This window comes from Megalopta genalis, unplaced genomic scaffold, assembly GCF_051020955.1.
Source record: "Megalopta genalis isolate 19385.01 unplaced genomic scaffold, iyMegGena1_principal scaffold0023, whole genome shotgun sequence".
NCBI classification, from domain to species: Eukaryota; Metazoa; Arthropoda; class Insecta; order Hymenoptera; family Halictidae; genus Megalopta; species Megalopta genalis.
In genome coordinates this window covers 3,264,068-3,278,442 of record NW_027476093.1, presented here as the reverse complement: position 1 = coordinate 3,278,442, position 14,375 = coordinate 3,264,068, and positions in this window count along the sequence as shown.

Sequence of the window (14,375 nt, the reverse complement as noted above, 5' to 3'; positions counted from 1 at the left end):
TTTTTTGTTGTTTGTTCTTCGTTGTTTGTTGTTTGTTCTTCGTTGTTTGTTGTTTGTTCTTCGTTGTTTGTTGTTTGTTCTTCGTTGTTTGTTGTTTGTTCTTCGTTGTTTGTTGTTTGTTCTTCGTTGTTTGTTGTTTGTTCTTCGTTGTTTGTTGTTTGTTCTTCGTTGTTTGTTGTTTGTTCTTCGTTGTTTGTTGTTTGTTCTTCGTTGTTTGTTGTTTGTTCTTCGTTGTTTGTTGTTTGTTGTTTGTTCTTCGTTGTTTGTTGTTTGTTGTTTGTTCTTCGTTGTTTGTTGTTTGTTCTTCGTTGTTTGTTGTTTGTTGTTTGTTCTTCGTTGTTTGTTGTTTGTTGTTTGTTCTTCGTTGTTTGTTGTTTGTTGTTTGTTCTTCGTTGTTTGTTGTTTGTTCTTCGTTGTTTGTTGTTTGTTCTTCGTTGTTTGTTGTTTGTTGTTTGTTGTTTGTTCTTCGTTGTTTGCTGTTTGTTGTTTTTTCTTCGTTGTTTCTTGTTTGTTGTTTCTTGTTTGTTGTTTGTTCTTCGTTGTTTGTTCTTCGTTGTTTGTTCTTCGTTGTTTGTTCTTCGTTGTTTGTTCTTCGTTGTTTGTTCTTCGTTGTTTGTTCTTCGTTGTTTGTTCTTCGTTGTTTGTTCTTCGTTGTTTGTTCTTCGTTGTTTGTTCTTCGTTGTTTGTTCTTCGTTGTTTGTTCTTCGTTGTTTGTTCTTCGTTGTTTGTTCTTCGTTGTTTGTTCTTCGTTGTTTGTTCTTCGTTGTTTGTTCTTCGTTGTTTGTTCTTCGTTGATTGTTCTTCGTTGTTTGTTCTTCGTTGTTTGTTGTTTGTTCTTCGTTGTTTGTTGTTTGTTCTTCGTTGTTTGTTGTTCGTTGTTCGTTGTTCGTTGTTCGTTGTTCGTTGTTCGTTGTTCGTTGTTCGTTGTTCGTTGTTCGTTTGTTCGTTGTTCGTTTGTTCGTTGTTCGTTTGTTCGTTGTTCGTTGTTCGTTGTTCGTTGTTCGTTGTTCGTTGTTCGTTGTTCGTTGTTCGTTGTTCGTTGTTCGTTGTTCGTTGTTCGTTGTTCGTTGTTCGTTGTTCGTTGTTCGTTGTTCGTTGTTCGTTGTTCGTTGTTCGTTGTTCGTTGTTCGTTGTTCGTTGTTCGTTGTTCGTTGTTCGTTGTTCGTTGTTCGTTGTTCGTTGTTCGTTGTTCGTTGTTCGTTGTTCGTTGTTCGTTGTTCGTTGTTCGTTGTTCGTTGTTCGTTGTTCGTTGTTCGTTGTTCGTTGTTCGTTGTTCGTTGTTCGTTGTTCGTTGTTCGTTGTTCGTTGTTCGTTGTTCGTTGTTCGTTGTTCGTTGTTCGTTGTTCGTTGTTCGTTGTTCGTTGTTCGTTGTTCGTTGTTCGTTGTTCGTTGTTCGTTGTTCGTTGTTCGTTGTTCGTTGTTCGTTGTTCGTTTGTTGTTTGTTGTTTGTTGTTTGTTGTTTGTTGTTTGTTGTTTGTTGTTTGTTGTTTGTTGTTTGTTGTTTGTTGTTTGTTGTTTGTTGTTTGTTGTTTGTTGTTTGTTGTTTGTTGTTTGTTGTTTGTTGTTTGTTGTTTGTTGTTTGTTGTTTGTTGTTTGTTGTTTGTTGTTTGTTGTTTGTTGTTTGTTGTTTGTTGTTTGTTGTTTGTTGTTTGTTGTTTGTTGTTTGTTGTTTGTTGTTTGTTGTTTGTTGTTTGTTGTTTGTTGTTTGTTGTTTGTTGTTTGTTGTTTGTTGTTTGTTGTTTGTTGTTTGTTGTTTGTTGTTTGTTGTTTGTTGTTTGTTGTTTGTTGTTTGTTGTTTGTTGTTTGTTGTTTGTTGTTTGTTGTTTGTTGTTTGTTGTTTGTTGTTTGTTGTTTGTTGTTTGTTGTTTGTTGTTTGTTGTTTGTTGTTTGTTGTTTGTTGTTTGTTGTTTGTTGTTTGTTGTTTGTTGTTTGTTGTTTGTTGTTTGTTGTTTGTTGTTTGTTGTTTGTTGTTTGTTGTTTGTTGTTTGTTGTTTGTTGTTTGTTGTTTGTTGTTTGTTGTTTGTTGTTTGTTGTTTGTTGTTTGTTGTTTGTTGTTTGTTGTTTGTTGTTTGTTGTTTGTTGTTTGTTGTTTGTTGTTTGTTGTTTGTTGTTTGTTGTTTGTTGTTTGTTGTTTGTTGTTTGTTGTTTGTTGTTTGTTGTTTGTTGTTTGTTGTTTGTTGTTTGTTGTTTGTTGTTTGTTGTTTGTTGTTTGTTGTTTGTTGTTTGTTGTTTGTTGTTTGTTGTTTGTTGTTTGTTGTTTGTTGTTTGTTGTTTGTTGTTTGTTGTTTGTTGTTTGTTGTTTGTTGTTTGTTGTTTGTTGTTTGTTGTTTGTTGTTTGTTGTTTGTTGTTTGTTGTTTGTTGTTTGTTGTTTGTTGTTTGTTGTTTGTTGTTTGTTGTTTGTTGTTTGTTGTTTGTTGTTTGTTGTTTGTTGTTTGTTGTTTGTTGTTTGTTGTTTGTTGTTTGTTGTTTGTTGTTTGTTGTTTGTTGTTTGTTGTTTGTTGTTTGTTGTTTGTTGTTTGTTGTTTGTTGTTTGTTGTTTGTTGTTTGTTGTTTGTTGTTTGTTGTTTGTTGTTTGTTGTTTGTTGTTTGTTGTTTGTTGTTTGTTGTTTGTTGTTTGTTGTTTGTTGTTTGTTGTTTGTTGTTTGTTGTTTGTTGTTTGTTGTTTGTTGTTTGTTGTTTGTTGTTTGTTGTTTGTTGTTTGTTGTTTGTTGTTTGTTGTTTGTTGTTTGTTGTTTGTTGTTTGTTGTTTGTTGTTTGTTGTTTGTTGTTTGTTGTTTGTTGTTTGTTGTTTGTTGTTTGTTGTTTGTTGTTTGTTGTTTGTTGTTTGTTGTTTGTTGTTTGTTGTTTGTTGTTTGTTGTTTGTTGTTTGTTGTTTGTTGTTTGTTGTTTGTTGTTTGTTGTTTGTTGTTTGTTGTTTGTTGTTTGTTGTTTGTTGTTTGTTGTTTGTTGTTTGTTGTTTGTTGTTTGTTGTTTGTTGTTTGTTGTTTGTTGTTTGTTGTTTGTTGTTTGTTGTTTGTTGTTTGTTGTTTGTTGTTTGTTGTTTGTTGTTTGTTGTTTGTTGTTTGTTGTTTGTTGTTTGTTGTTTGTTGTTTGTTGTTTGTTGTTTGTTGTTTGTTGTTTGTTGTTTGTTGTTTGTTGTTTGTTGTTTGTTGTTTGTTGTTTGTTGTTTGTTGTTTGTTGTTTGTTGTTTGTTGTTTGTTGTTTGTTGTTTGTTGTTTGTTGTTTGTTGTTTGTTGTTTGTTGTTTGTTGTTTGTTGTTTGTTGTTTGTTGTTTGTTGTTTGTTGTTTGTTGTTTGTTGTTCGTTGTTTGTTGTTTGTTGTTTGTTGTTTGTTGTTCGTTGTTTGTTGTTCGTTGTTTGTTGTTTGTTGTTTGTTGTTTGTTGTTTGTTGTTTGTTGTTTGTTGTTTGTTCTTCGTTGTTTGTTCTTCGTTGTTTGTTGTTTGTTCTTCGTTGTTTGTTCTTCGTTGTTTGTTGTTTGTTGTTCGTTGTTTGTTGTTTGTTGTTTGTTGTTTGTTGTTTGTTGTTTGTTGTTTGTTGTTTGTTGTTTGTTGTTTGTTGTTTGTTTTTGTTGTTTGTTGTTTGTTGCTTGTTGCTTGTTGCTTGTTGCTTGTTGCTTGTTGCTTGTTGCTTGTTGCTTGTTGCTTGTTGCTTGTTGCTTGTTGCTTGTTGCTTGTTGCTTGTTGTTCGTTGTTCGTTGTTCGTTGTTCGTTGTTCGTTGTTTGTTCTTCGTTGTTTGTTCTTCGTTGTTTGTTCTTCGTTGTTTGTTCTTCGTTGTTTGTTGTTTGTTCTTCGTTGTTTGTTCTTCGTTGTTTGTTCTTCGTTGTTTGTTGTTTGTTCTTCGTTGTTTGTTGCTTGTTCTTCGTTGTTTGTTGCTTGTTCTTCGATGTTTGTTGCTTGTTCTTCGTTGTTTGTTGCTTGTTCTTCGTTGTTTGTTGTTTGTTCTTCGTTGTTTGTTGTTTGTTCTTCGTTGTTTGTTGTTTGTTCTTCGTTGTTTGTTGTTTGTTGTTTGTTCTTCGTTGTTTGTTGTTTGTTGTTTGTTGTTTGTTGTTTGTTGTTTGTTGTTTGTTGTTTGTTGTTTGTTGTTTGTTGTTTGTTGTTTGTTCTTCGTTTTTTGTTGTTTGTTCTTCGTTTTTTGTTGTTTGTTGTTTGTTCTTCGTTGTTTGTTGTTTGTTCTTCGTTGTTTGTTGTTTGTTCTTCGTTGTTTGTTGTTTGTTGTTTGTTGTTTGTTCTTCGTTGTTTGTTGTTTGTTGTTTTTTCTTCGTTGTTTCTTGTTTGTTGTTTGTTCTTCGTTGTTTGTTCTTCGTTGTTTGTTCTTCGATGTTTGTTCTTCGTTGTTTGTTCTTCGTTGTTTGTTCTTCGTTGTTTGTTCTTCGTTGTTTGTTCTTCGTTGTTTGTTCTTCGTTGTTTGTTCTTCGTTGTTTGTTCTTCGTTTTTTGTTCTTCGTTGTTTGTTCTTCGTTGTTTGTTCTTCGTTGTTTGTTCTTCGTTGTTTGTTCTTCGTTGTTTGTTCTTCGTTGTTTGTTCTTCGTTGTTTGTTCTTCGTTGTTTGTTCTTCGTTGTTTGTTCTTCGTTGTTTGTTCTTCGTTGTTTGTTCTTCGTTCTTCGTTGTTTGTTCTTCGTTGTTTGTTCTTCGTTGTTTGTTCTTCGTTCTTCGTTGTTTGTTGTTTGTTCTTCGTTGTTTGTTGTTTGTTCTTCGTTGTTCGTTGTTCGTTCTTCGTTGTTCGTTGTTCGTTCTTCGTTGTCCGTTGTTCGTTCTCCGTTGTTCGTTGTTCGTTCTTCGTTGTTCGTAGTTCGTTCTTCGTTGTTCGTTGTTCGTTCTTCGTTGTTCGTTGTTCGTTCTTCGTTGTTCGTTGTTCGTTCTTCGTTGTTTGTTGTTTGTTCTTCGTTGTTTGTTGTTTGTTCTTCGTTGTTTGTTGTTTGGTCTTCGTTCTTCGTTGTTTGTTCTTCGTTGTTCGTTCTTCGTTGTTTGTTCTTCGTTGTTTGTTCTTCGTTGTTCGTTGTTCGTTGTTCGTTGTTCGTTGTTCGTTCTTCGTTGTTCGTTGTTCGTTGTTCGTTGTTCGTTGTTCGTTGTTCGTTCTTCGTTGTTCGTTGTTCGTTCTTCGTTGTTCGTTCTTCGTTGTTCGTTCTTCGTTGTTCGTTCTTCGTTGTTCGTTCTTCGTTGTTCGTTCTTCGTTGTTCGTTCTTCGTTGTTCGTTCTTCGTTGTTCGTTCTTCGTTGTTCGTTGTTCGTTGTTCGTTGTTCGTTCTTCGTTCTTCGTTCTTCGTTCTTCGTTCTTCGTTCTTCGTTGTTCGTTCTTCGTTGTTCGTTGTTCGTTGTTCGTTGTTCGTTCTTCGTTGTTCGTTGTTCGTTCTTCGTTGTTCGTTGTTCGTTCTTCGTTGTTCGTTGTTCGTTCTTCGTTGTTCGTTGTTCGTTCTTCGTTGTTCGTTGTTCGTTCTTCGTTGTTCGTTGTTCGTTCTTCGTTGTTCGTTGTTCGTTCTTCGTTGTTCGTTGTTCGTTCTTCGTTGTTCGTTGTTCGTTCTTCGTTGTTCGTTGTTCGTTCTTCGTTCTTCGTTGTTCGTTCTTCGTTCTTTGTTCTTCGTTGTTTGTTGTTTGTTCTTCGTTTCGTTGTTTGTTGTTTGTTCTTCGTTGTTTGTTCTTCGTTGTTTGTTCTTCGTTGTTCGTTGTTTGTTCTTCGTTGTTTGTTGTTTGTTCTTCGTTGTTTGTTGTTTGTTCTTCGTTGTTTGTTGTTTGTTCTTCGTTGTTTGTTGTTTGTTCTTCGTTGTTTGTTGTTTGTTCTTCGTTGTTTGTTGTTTGTTCTTCGTTGTTTGTTGTTTGTTCTTCGTTGTTTGTTGTTTGTTCTTCGTTGTTTGTTGTTTGTTGTTTGTTCTTCGTTGTTTGTTGTTTGTTGTTTGTTCTTCGTTGTTTGTTGTTTGTTGTTTGTTCTTCGTTGTTTGTTGTTTGTTGTTTGTTCTTCGTTGTTTGTTGTTTGTTGTTTGTTCTTCGTTGTTTGTTGTTTGTTGTTTGTTCTTCGTTTTTTGTTGTTTGTTGTTTGTTCTTCGTTGTTTGTTGTTTGTTCTTCGTTGTTTGTTGTTTGTTCTTCGTTGTTTGTTGTTTGTTGTTTGTTGTTTGTTCTTCGTTGTTTGTTGTTTGTTGTTTTTTCTTCGTTGTTTCTTGTTTGTTGTTTGTTCTTCGTTGTTTGTTCTTCGTTGTTTGTTCTTCGATGTTTGTTCTTCGTTGTTTGTTCTTCGTTGTTTGTTCTTCGTTGTTTGTTCTTCGTTGTTTGTTCTTCGTTGTTTGTTCTTCGTTGTTTGTTCTTCGTTGTTTGTTCTTCGTTGTTTGTTCTTCGTTTTTTGTTCTTCGTTGTTTGTTCTTCGTTGTTTGTTCTTCGTTGTTTGTTCTTCGTTGTTTGTTCTTCGTTGTTTGTTCTTCGTTGTTTGTTCTTCGTTGTTTGTTCTTCGTTGTTTGTTCTTCGTTGTTTGTTCTTCGTTGTTTGTTCTTCGTTGTTTGTTCTTCGTTCTTCGTTGTTTGTTCTTCGTTGTTTGTTCTTCGTTGTTTGTTCTTCGTTGTTTGTTGTTTGTTCTTCGTTGTTTGTTGTTTGTTCTTCGTTGTTCGTTGTTCGTTCTTCGTTGTTCGTTGTTCGTTCTTCGTTGTCCGTTGTTCGTTCTCCGTTGTTCGTTGTTCGTTCTTCGTTGTTCGTAGTTCGTTCTTCGTTGTTCGTTGTTCGTTCTTCGTTGTTCGTTGTTCGTTCTTCGTTGTTCGTTGTTCGTTCTTCGTTGTTTGTTGTTTGTTCTTCGTTGTTTGTTGTTTGTTCTTCGTTGTTTGTTGTTTGGTCTTCGTTCTTCGTTGTTTGTTCTTCGTTGTTCGTTCTTCGTTGTTTGTTCTTCGTTGTTTGTTCTTCGTTGTTCGTTGTTCGTTGTTCGTTGTTCGTTGTTCGTTCTTCGTTGTTCGTTGTTCGTTGTTCGTTGTTCGTTGTTCGTTGTTCGTTCTTCGTTGTTCGTTGTTCGTTCTTCGTTGTTCGTTCTTCGTTGTTCGTTCTTCGTTGTTCGTTCTTCGTTGTTCGTTCTTCGTTGTTCGTTCTTCGTTGTTCGTTCTTCGTTGTTCGTTCTTCGTTGTTCGTTCTTCGTTGTTCGTTGTTCGTTGTTCGTTGTTCGTTCTTCGTTCTTCGTTCTTCGTTCTTCGTTCTTCGTTCTTCGTTGTTCGTTCTTCGTTGTTCGTTGTTCGTTGTTCGTTGTTCGTTCTTCGTTGTTCGTTGTTCGTTCTTCGTTGTTCGTTGTTCGTTCTTCGTTGTTCGTTGTTCGTTCTTCGTTGTTCGTTGTTCGTTCTTCGTTGTTCGTTGTTCGTTCTTCGTTGTTCGTTGTTCGTTCTTCGTTGTTCGTTGTTCGTTCTTCGTTGTTCGTTGTTCGTTCTTCGTTGTTCGTTGTTCGTTCTTCGTTGTTCGTTGTTCGTTCTTCGTTGTTCGTTGTTCGTTCTTCGTTCTTCGTTGTTCGTTCTTCGTTCTTTGTTCTTCGTTGTTTGTTGTTTGTTCTTCGTTGTTTGTTCTTCGTTGTTTGTTCTTCGTTGTTCGTTGTTTGTTCTTCGTTGTTTGTTGTTTGTTCTTCGTTGTTTGTTGTTTGTTCTTCGTTGTTTGTTGTTTGTTCTTCGTTGTTTGTTGTTTGTTCTTCGTTGTTTGTTTTTGTTCTTCGTTGTTTGTTGTTTGTTCTTCGTTGTTTGTTGTTTGTTCTTCGTTGTTTGTTGTTTGTTCATCGTTGTTTGTTGTTTGTTCTTCGTTGTTTGTTGTTTGTTCTTCGTTGTTTGTTGTTTGTTCTTCGTTGTTTGTTGTTTGTTCTTCGTTGTTTGTTGTTTGTTCTTCGTTGTTTGTTGTTTGTTCTTCGTTGTTTGTTGTTTGTTGTTTGTTCTTCGTTGTTTGTTGTTTGTTGTTTGTTCTTCGTTGTTTGTTGTTTGGTCTTCGTTCTTCGTTGTTTGTTCTTCGTTGTTCGTTCTTCGTTGTTTGTTCTTCGTTGTTTGTTCTTCGTTGTTCGTTGTTCGTTGTTCGTTGTTCGTTGTTCGTTCTTCGTTGTTCGTTGTTCGTTCTTCGTTGTTCGTTGTTCGTTCTTCGTTGTTCGTTGTTCGTTCTTCGTTGTTCGTTGTTCGTTCTTCGTTGTTCGTTGTTCGTTCTTCGTTGTTCGTTGTTCGTTCTTCGTTGTTCGTTGTTCGTTCTTCGTTGTTCGTTGTTCGTTCTTCGTTGTTCGTTGTTCGTTCTTCGTTCTTCGTTGTTCGTTGTTTGTTGTTTGTTCTTCGTTGTTTGTTGTTTGTTCTTCGTTGTTTGTTGTTTGTTCTTCGTTGTTCGTTGTTTGTTCTTCGTTGTTTGTTGTTTGTTCTTCGTTGTTTGTTGTTTGTTCTTCGTTGTTTGTTGTTTGTTCTTCGTTGTTTGTTGTTTGTTCTTCGTTGTTTGTTGTTTGTTCTTCGTTGTTTGTTTTTGTTCTTCGTTGTTTGTTGTTTGTTCTTCGTTGTTTGTTGTTTGTTCTTCGTTGTTTGTTGTTTGTTCATCGTTGTTTGTTGTTTGTTCTTCGTTGTTTGTTGTTTGTTCTTCGTTGTTTGTTGTTTGTTCTTCGTTGTTTGTTGTTTGTTCTTCGTTGTTTGTTGTTTGTTCTTCGTTGTTTGTTGTTTGTTCTTCGTTGTTTGTTGTTTGTTGTTTGTTCTTCGTTGTTTGTTGTTTGTTGTTTGTTCTTCGTTGTTTGTTGTTTGTTGTTTGTTCTTCGTTGTTTGTTATTTGTTGTTTGTTCTTCGTTGTTTGTTGTTTGTTGTTTGTTCTTCGTTTTTTGTTGTTTGTTCTTCGTTGTTTGTTGTTTGTTCTTCGTTGTTTGTTGTTTGTTCTTCGTTGTTTGTTGTTTGTTCTTCGTTGTTTGTTGTTTGTTCTTCGTTGTTTGTTGTTTGTTCTTCGTTGTTTGTTGTTTGTTCTTCGTTGTTTGTTGTTTGTTCTTCGTTGTTTGTTGTTTGTTCTTCGTTGTTTGTTGTTTGTTCTTCGTTGTTTGTTGTTTGTTCTTCGTTGTTTGTTGTTTGTTGTTTGTTCTTCGTTGTTTGTTGTTTGTTGTTTGTTCTTCGTTGTTTGTTGTTTGTTCTTCGTTGTTTGTTGTTTGTTGTTTGTTCTTCGTTGTTTGTTGTTTGTTGTTTGTTCTTCGTTGTTTGTTGTTTGTTGTTTGTTCTTCGTTGTTTGTTGTTTGTTCTTCGTTGTTTGTTGTTTGTTCTTCGTTGTTTGTTGTTTGTTGTTTGTTGTTTGTTCTTCGTTGTTTGCTGTTTGTTGTTTTTTCTTCGTTGTTTCTTGTTTGTTGTTTCTTGTTTGTTGTTTGTTCTTCGTTGTTTGTTCTTCGTTGTTTGTTCTTCGTTGTTTGTTCTTCGTTGTTTGTTCTTCGTTGTTTGTTCTTCGTTGTTTGTTCTTCGTTGTTTGTTCTTCGTTGTTTGTTCTTCGTTGTTTGTTCTTCGTTGTTTGTTCTTCGTTGTTTGTTCTTCGTTGTTTGTTCTTCGTTGTTTGTTCTTCGTTGTTTGTTCTTCGTTGTTTGTTCTTCGTTGTTTGTTCTTCGTTGTTTGTTCTTCGTTGATTGTTCTTCGTTGTTTGTTCTTCGTTGTTTGTTGTTTGTTCTTCGTTGTTTGTTGTTTGTTCTTCGTTGTTTGTTGTTCGTTGTTCGTTGTTCGTTGTTCGTTGTTCGTTGTTCGTTGTTCGTTGTTCGTTGTTCGTTGTTCGTTGTTCGTTGTTCGTTTGTTCGTTGTTCGTTTGTTCGTTGTTCGTTGTTCGTTCTTCGTTGTTCGTTGTTCGTTCTTCGTTGTTCGTTGTTCGTTCTTCGTTGTTCGTTGTTCGTTCTTCGTTGTTCGTTGTTCGTTCTTCGTTCTTCGTTGTTCGTTGTTTGTTGTTTGTTCTTCGTTGTTTGTTGTTTGTTCTTCGTTGTTTGTTGTTTGTTCTTCGTTGTTCGTTGTTTGTTCTTCGTTGTTTGTTGTTTGTTCTTCGTTGTTTGTTGTTTGTTCTTCGTTGTTTGTTGTTTGTTCTTCGTTGTTTGTTGTTTGTTCTTCGTTGTTTGTTGTTTGTTCTTCGTTGTTTGTTTTTGTTCTTCGTTGTTTGTTGTTTGTTCTTCGTTGTTTGTTGTTTGTTCTTCGTTGTTTGTTGTTTGTTCATCGTTGTTTGTTGTTTGTTCTTCGTTGTTTGTTGTTTGTTCTTCGTTGTTTGTTGTTTGTTCTTCGTTGTTTGTTGTTTGTTCTTCGTTGTTTGTTGTTTGTTCTTCGTTGTTTGTTGTTTGTTCTTCGTTGTTTGTTGTTTGTTGTTTGTTCTTCGTTGTTTGTTGTTTGTTGTTTGTTCTTCGTTGTTTGTTGTTTGTTGTTTGTTCTTCGTTGTTTGTTATTTGTTGTTTGTTCTTCGTTGTTTGTTGTTTGTTGTTTGTTCTTCGTTTTTTGTTGTTTGTTCTTCGTTGTTTGTTGTTTGTTCTTCGTTGTTTGTTGTTTGTTCTTCGTTGTTTGTTGTTTGTTCTTCGTTGTTTGTTGTTTGTTCTTCGTTGTTTGTTGTTTGTTCTTCGTTGTTTGTTGTTTGTTCTTCGTTGTTTGTTGTTTGTTCTTCGTTGTTTGTTGTTTGTTCTTCGTTGTTTGTTGTTTGTTCTTCGTTGTTTGTTGTTTGTTCTTCGTTGTTTGTTGTTTGTTGTTTGTTCTTCGTTGTTTGTTGTTTGTTGTTTGTTCTTCGTTGTTTGTTGTTTGTTGTTTGTTCTTCGTTGTTTGTTGTTTGTTGTTTGTTCTTCGTTGTTTGTTGTTTGTTGTTTGTTCTTCGTTGTTTGTTGTTTGTTCTTCGTTGTTTGTTGTTTGTTCTTCGTTGTTTGTTGTTTGTTGTTTGTTGTTTGTTCTTCGTTGTTTGCTGTTTGTTGTTTTTTCTTCGTTGTTTCTTGTTTGTTGTTTCTTGTTTGTTGTTTGTTCTTCGTTGTTTGTTCTTCGTTGTTTGTTCTTCGTTGTTTGTTCTTCGTTGTTTGTTCTTCGTTGTTTGTTCTTCGTTGTTTGTTCTTCGTTGTTTGTTCTTCGTTGTTTGTTCTTCGTTGTTTGTTCTTCGTTGTTTGTTCTTCGTTGTTTGTTCTTCGTTGTTTGTTCTTCGTTGTTTGTTCTTCGTTGTTTGTTCTTCGTTGTTTGTTCTTCGTTGTTTGTTCTTCGTTGTTTGTTCTTCGTTGATTGTTGTTTGTTCTTCGTTGTTTGTTGTTTGTTCTTCGTTGTTTGTTGTTCGTTGTTCGTTGTTCGTTGTTCGTTGTTCGTTGTTCGTTGTTCGTTGTTCGTTGTTCGTTGTTCGTTGTTCGTTGTTCGTTGTTCGTTGTTCGTTGTTCGTTGTTCGTTGTTTGTTGTTTGTAGTTTGTTGTTTGTTGTTTGTTGTTTGTTGTTTGTTGTTTGTTGTTTGTTGTTTGTTGTTTGTTGTTTGTTGTTTGTTGTTGGTTGTTCGTTGTTCGTTGTTCGTTGTTCGTTGTTCGTTGTTCGTTGTTCGTTTGTTGTTTGTTGTTTGTTGTTTGTTGTTTGTTGTTTGTTGTTTGTTGTTTGTTGTTTGTTGTTTGTTGTTTGTTGTTTGTTGTTTGTTGTTTGTTGTTTGTTGTTTGTTGTTTGTTGTTTGTTGTTTGTTGTTTGTTGTTTGTTGTTTGTTGTTTGTTGTTTGTTGTTTGTTGTTTGTTGTTTGTTGTTTGTTGTTTGTTGTTTGTTGTTTGTTGTTTGTTGTTTGTTGTTTGTTGTTTGTTGTTTGTTGTTTGTTGTTTGTTGTTTGTTGTTTGTTGTTTGTTGTTTGTTGTTTGTTGTTTGTTGTTTGTTGTTTGTTGTTTGTTGTTTGTTGTTTGTTGTTTGTTGTTTGTTGTTTGTTGTTTGTTGTTTGTTGTTTGTTGTTTGTTGTTTGTTGTTTGTTGTTTGTTGTTTGTTGTTTGTTGTTTGTTGTTTGTTGTTTGTTGTTTGTTGTTTGTTGTTTGTTGTTTGTTGTTTGTTGTTTGTTGTTTGTTGTTTGTTGTTTGTTGTTTGTTGTTTGTTGTTTGTTGTTTGTTGTTTGTTGTTTGTTGTTTGTTGTTTGTTGTTTGTTGTTTGTTGTTTGTTGTTTGTTGTTTGTTGTTTGTTGTTTGTTGTTTGTTGTTTGTTGTTTGTTGTTTGTTGTTTGTTGTTTGTTGTTTGTTGTTTGTTGTTTGTTGTTTGTTGTTTGTTGTTTGTTGTTTGTTGTTTGTTGTTTGTTGTTTGTTGTTTGTTGTTTGTTGTTTGTTGTTTGTTGTTTGTTGTTTGTTGTTTGTTGTTTGTTGTTTGTTGTTTGTTGTTTGTTGTTTGTTGTTTGTTGTTTGTTGTTTGTTGTTTGTTGTTTGTTGTTTGTTGTTTGTTGTTTGTTGTTTGTTGTTTGTTGTTTGTTGTTTGTTGTTTGTTGTTTGTTGTTTGTTGTTTGTTGTTTGTTGTTTGTTGTTTGTTGTTTGTTGTTTGTTGTTTGTTGTTTGTTGTTTGTTGTTTGTTGTTTGTTGTTTGTTGTTTGTTGTTTGTTGTTTGTTGTTTGTTGTTTGTTGTTTGTTGTTTGTTGTTTGTTGTTTGTTGTTTGTTGTTTGTTGTTTGTTGTTTGTTGTTTGTTGTTTGTTGTTTGTTGTTTGTTGTTTGTTGTTTGTTGTTTGTTGTTTGTTGTTTGTTGTTTGTTGTTTGTTGTTTGTTGTTTGTTGTTTGTTGTTTGTTGTTTGTTGTTTGTTGTTTGTTGTTTGTTGTTTGTTGTTTGTTGTTTGTTGTTTGTTGTTTGTTGTTTGTTGTTTGTTGTTTGTTGTTTGTTGTTTGTTGTTTGTTGTTTGTTGTTTGTTGTTTGTTGTTTGTTGTTTGTTGTTTGTTGTTTGTTGTTTGTTGTTTGTTGTTTGTTGTTTGTTGTTTGTTGTTTGTTGTTTGTTGTTTGTTGTTTGTTGTTTGTTGTTTGTTGTTTGTTGTTTGTTGTTTGTTGTTTGTTGTTTGTTGTTTGTTGTTTGTTGTTTGTTGTTTGTTGTTTGTTGTTTGTTGTTTGTTGTTTGTTGTTTGTTGTTTGTTGTTTGTTGTTTGTTGTTTGTTGTTTGTTGTTTGTTGTTTGTTGTTTGTTGTTTGTTGTTTGTTGTTTGTTGTTTGTTGTTTGTTGTTTGTTGTTTGTTGTTTGTTGTTTGTTGTTTGTTGTTTGTTGTTTGTTGTTTGTTGTTTGTTGTTTGTTGTTTGTTGTTTGTTGTTTGTTGTTTGTTGTTTGTTGTTTGTTGTTTGTTGTTTGTTGTTTGTTGTTTGTTGTTTGTTGTTTGTTGTTTGTTGTTTGTTGTTTGTTGTTTGTTGTTTGTTGTTTGTTGTTTGTTGTTTGTTGTTTGTTGTTTGTTGTTTGTTGTTTGTTGTTCGTTGTTTGTTGTTTGTTGTTTGTTGTTTGTTGTTTGTTGTTTGTTGTTTGTTGTTTGTTGTTTGTTGTTTGTTGTTCGTTGTTTGTTGTTTGTTGTTTGTTGTTTGTTGTTCGTTGTTTGTTGTTTGTTGTTTGTTGTTTGTTGTTTGTTGTTTGTTGTTTGTTGTTTGTTGTTTGTTGTTTGTTGTTTGTTGTTTGTTGTTTGTTGTTTGTTGTTTGTTGTTTGTTGTTTGTTCTTCGTTGTTTGTTCTTCGTTGTTTGTTGTTTGTTCTTCGTTGTTTGTTCTTCGTTGTTTGTTGTTTGTTGTTCGTTGTTTGTTGTTTGTTGTTTGTTGTTTGTTGTTTGTTGTTTGTTGTTTGTTGTTTGTTGTTTGTTGTTTGTTGTTTGTTTTTGTTGTTTGTTGTTTGTTGCTTGTTGCTTGTTGCTTGTTGCTTGTTGCTTGTTGCTTGTTGCTTGTTGCTTGTTGCTTGTTGCTTGTTGCTTGTTGCTTGTTGCTTGTTGCTTGTTGTTCGTTGTTCGTTGTTCGTTGTTCGTTGTTCGTTGTTTGTTCTTCGTTGTTTGTTCTTCGTTGTTTGTTCTTCGTTGTTTGTTCTTCGTTGTTTGTTGTTTGTTCTTCGTTGTTTGTTCTTCGTTGTTTGTTCTTCGTTGTTTGTTGTTTGTTCTTCGTTGTTTGTTGCTTGTTCTTCGTTGTTTGTTGCTTGTTCTTCGATGTTTGTTGCTTGTTCTTCGTTGTTTGTTGCTTGTTCTTCGTTGTTTGTTGTTTGTTCTTCGTTGTTTGTTGTTTGTTCTTCGTTGTTTGTTGTTTGTTCTTCGTTGTTTGTTGTTTGTTGTTTGTTCTTCGTTGTTTGTTGTTTGTTGTTTGTTGTTTGTTGTTTGTTGTTTGTTGTTTGTTGTTTGTTGTTTGTTGTTTGTTGTTTGTTGTTTGTTGTTTGTTGTTTGTTGTTTGTTGTTTGTTGTTTGTTGTTTGTTGTTTGTTGTTTGTTGTTTGTTGTTTGTTGTTTGTTGTTTGTTGTTTGTTGTTTGTTGTTTGTTGTTTGTTGTTTGTTGTTTGTTGTTTGTTGTT